Genomic DNA, 4,422 nt, shown 5'->3' on the forward strand with positions numbered 1-4,422 from the left:
TTTGAATTATCTAAATGGAGATGCTGAGTGGTCAGTTGAACATAGGAGTCTGGAGATGGAAGTGGGTGTCATCAATGTATAGATGGTGTCGAATTGAAGTGGATGAGAGGGTGTAAAGAGAACAGAGACGAAAAGAGGGTGTGGGACCAACCCTGGAGAAATCCTAACTTTTACAGGCCTGATTCAAGGGAGTGATGCCATCAAGATTAAGAAAGGCTGGGTAGAGGTCTATGGTAAAAGTGAGTCCAGTGTCACAGCATCTGTATGAGGAGAGATGCAAGAGAGATTTTAGTCGATAAAGTCCCACACACTGGGTGGCTGAAAGCAAAAGACATCTATTGTCTCACAGTTCTGGAGGCTGCAAGTGCGAAGCCACAGTGTCAGCAGGGTTAGGTCGTTTGAGGGCTGTGAGAGGAAATCTGTTCTGTGTCTCCATCCCAGCTTCTGGCCATGGTTTGCAATCTTTGCTGTTCCTGGGATCCTCTTAATCTAGTCTCTCCCTCAGTCTTCACTTAGTATTCTCCATTTGTGTCATATTGGATAAGGGGCCTGCCCTGCTGCAGTGTGTTGTCATCCTAACTCATGACATCTGCATGGACCCTATTTCCAAACAAGGCCACATTCTGAGGTCCTGGAGTCAGAACTTCAATATATCTTTTTGAGGGGGCCACAATTCCACACGTAACTAGGATCCAAGCAGATTTCCCTCTTGCGTAAGGGTCTCCAGAGGAGGCAGTGACAATCAAGACACAGTTCCCATTCCTACACAATATTTTACTATTATTGTGTCCAGTGAGGTTCAAATCAAGTGTTTATGATAGCCGAGATAAATGCTAAGGGGTAGGAATAGAAAGAACAGTTCTTAGAGGAGATGTAAATTGAATTCAGCTTTAAAAGAAGGGGCTCAGGATTTAAATTTGTGGAAGGTTGAAGTAGAAACTCTGGTAACTTCTCATTGCCAGAGAAGAAAACCTGCATAAAGTTTTGATCTGGAAAAGTATTCATAGCCTTTAAAAAGTAGGAATCTGCTCTTTGTCACTTAACATCAAAAAACCATGCACTTATTAGTTTCCCTTTACATGGAAAGAGTATTAGATGTTCGTGTTTGATGCAGATACTTTTGGCATGAGTAAAGCTGGGTTGTGCATTCATAATTTAGTCAACAGTTATTTATTATGTACCACCTACTGTGTGCCGAGGGCTAGGGACACATCAGATTTTGAATAGTCATTTAACCTCTCCCCACAACACTTCTGCATCAGCCATCATTTTAACACACAACTTACGAGTAAAGATGTGTTGATTGTCTCTTATGACTGTGCCCATTTTCAGAGTCATAAATGTAATAGTAACTAATAATTACTTAGCAGCTTACCCAAGGCCAAGTATTCTAAATACTTGACCTAAATTAACTAATTTGATCTTTATCAATAGTTTATAAAGTAGGCTCCACATTTCACAGACTCTAAGGTATCATCAGTTGTAAGATGGCATTTGATGTACCTCTAAGAAAGAAAAACAAAGATTCCAATTTTTTGAAAGACGCCATCCATAGTAAGACACATTCTGATTTCAGAATGTTAACATATGGGGAAAAAAGCATATATATCTTAGAATTGGTAGACCACTATGAAGGCACCAAGGGTCAGTTGCTTGCCCAAGGTTACCTGTGGATACGCAGTGGAGCTCAGATTCTGTTTCAAGAAGCCTGTGACGGAGCCCATCCCCAGTACTATGACTGCAATCTCTGAGCACATCTCAGGCACATTTTTTTTTTTTTTTAGTGTACGGAGAGCCTGATAATGTTTCAGGGCTCTGACCTGGCTGCATTTTGGGGTATACTGTGGTGGGAGAGACGTGTGCAAACATGCAAGCTGCTGCTGGTGATCTGGCTGATCAGGGACTTTGCTGGGCCAGTGTTTTGGTTTGCTACTTTTTATCAATCTGTAATATTGCAAGGAAGAAATGCCACAATGATGAGCCACGAGATGGGGTGAAGGTGAGGATGGGCAAGAGTGGGTGACTTTTCTTGTGGAAAGTGATGCATTTAGGTGCTGTTCTAAGTTTCACTTCCTCTGAAGGCCACGTTCAGCAGCCCCTGCAGTCGACTGTGCTCTCTCTGATCATCCTCAGTTGTGCTCTCACCGTGTTGCTGGGTTTCATTTCCTGTGTTTTACTTTTCCTCTGGTCTATGGTGGCCCTGTAGGTACCTCTTTCTTCCAAGGCATGTGGGAATGCACCCAGAAGCTTAATTAAGTATGGCAATTAGATACTTAGTTAAGTATGGCATTAAAGTTGGCAAAAGAAAGCAGTGAATGGTGAAGTACCAGTGTGATAAACTCTTCAATCCTTTTTAATATTTTCTTCCTTCATGGGGACAGCCAACATGTCCTGATCCATGGGTTTTCCCCCTCAAACAGGTATCTTGAAAATATCAGATATTGTTCATACTTCAGATACTTCAAAACTATCCAAATGATAGCTTAAAGGAAATTTATGTTTTTCGTGGTTCAGCAGTCACTGTCAGAGTGAAAGTAGAAGTTCTCATTAGCATCCCAATGCTCGAGTTTTTGAAGATGTAACAGCATGAGTAAGAATTGAATTGATAAGACTTTTTGACAGTCTCATCCTCAGCTAAGCAGTGCAGTTCCCATAGGTCACTGTGGGTGCTGGTTTTGTCTCCCTGCTGTGGTAAGGGGCCATCCTCTGTGTACTGGCTGATGACTGTCTCAGTCTTCTCTTCTGTAAATTGGGGATAACAATACCTCCAATACAACTCAGCACTTTTCTGATTTATGCCTGCTAAGTATATTTTCATACCCACTTCTAAAATCATTTGATTTTTTTTCTTCTTATAAATGTGCAGCACAAGCAATAATTCCGTCTAAGCATCTGCCTCATAGAAATCATCACAAAACCTTACCACTCTTTAAACCCACAGTCCCCAACCTTTTTGACACCAGGGACCAGTTTCATGGAAGACAATTTTTCCACGGTGTGGGGATGGTGGATGGTTTTAGGATGAAACTGCTCTACCTCAGATAATCAGACATTAGATTCTTATAAGAAGCGTGCAACTGAGGTCCCTCGCATGCACGGTTCACAGACGACTTCGTACTCCTACGAGAATCTAATGCAGCTGCAGATCTGATAGGAGGTGGAGCTCAGGCGATAATGCTCCCTTGCCCACCACTCACCTCCTGCTGCGCGACCCGGTTCCTAACAGGCCATGGACCATTACTGGTAACTGAACATGACCCACTGGCCTTGAGAAGATGACTGTAGAGGAAATGGATGTGCATGTAGCTAGCAAGCTAGGATGAAAACATGAGATGAGAGGTGTGATGAGCAGAAGGGGGAAGGAATTTCTGAGAAGAAAGATATGAATTCTACCCTACTGGGAGGGACAAACTTTTGGTCACTGTTGTTAGCATGTGTTTGGAACTAGGTGTAAATAACAATGGTCATATATACTGGGGCCTGAAGTTGTCTTTTGCTGGAGCAGTGCTCTCCAGTTGAACTGCATTGGCCAATATGGTAGCCACTAACCACAAGTAGGTTTGGGGTACTTGGAATGTGGCAGTGCAACTGAGGAATTAAATTTTAAATTTTATTTAATGTTAATTTTATATTTACATCTAGGCAGCCACATATGGCTAGTGCCTACCATATTGGATAGCACAGGCAAAAGAAACCTGCTGTCACTAACCCAGTATGGAGATTTCAAATAATTATCTTGATCACAAATCAAATCACAAAATCAGAGACTTTCATTGGCATTTACTTTTCAGTATAATTAGCCCTAAGTACTAGCACTGAAACATCCATTAGACACTAAAATACAGTAAGTAACTCATTAATTATGAAACAACGAGTGGTCAGTTAAATTAGTCAGAGATGCCTTCAACACACGGGCTCACGATACATCTACCTGCATGTGCACAGACACATCACAGACACACAAACACTCACACACACTTCCCCTGCTTGTGTCCTAAATTGGACAGAGGGAGAATTATGTTTTTGAATGGCTTGTTGTTTTGAAGGACAGACAGTGAGTTAATGATCCTTCTCCTGGAAGCGGTGTCAGGCTGAGCAAAGAGTCCCTGATGGAAGGAAAGGATCAGCTCTGCCCTACAATAAGAACTCTGTGAAAAAAGTTCTCAGATGATTCTTAGTCTCCTCGTCTGTAAACTGGGGATAACAATACCTCCTCTGTCTGCCTCAAAAGATAATATATGTTTGTAAAAGCTTCTTTTCAGGGAGACTTAGCCAAACCAATATCTCATGTTTTCAATAAGTGTGCAGGACATTTCTCTTTCTGTGTTGACTATGGTACCAAGAGATATGATTATACATATTTTCTCCTTGATCTTAAATGCACTGTGGCAATCATCACACCTTTTTGGAGGCCCACTTGAA

At 41.8% G+C, this 4,422-nt stretch overlaps 1 protein-coding gene across 9 annotated transcripts in view; it reads left to right on the top strand.

Moving 5' to 3' along the window:
• HIVEP2 (HIVEP zinc finger 2) overlaps positions 1-4,422 on the top strand; it is a 191,528-nt gene that overhangs the window by 28,305 nt on the left and 158,801 nt on the right. The window lies entirely within an intron of this gene.

This window comes from Saimiri boliviensis, chromosome 4 (genome assembly GCF_048565385.1).
Source record: "Saimiri boliviensis isolate mSaiBol1 chromosome 4, mSaiBol1.pri, whole genome shotgun sequence".
Lineage (NCBI taxonomy): Eukaryota > Metazoa > Chordata > Mammalia > Primates > Cebidae > Saimiri > Saimiri boliviensis.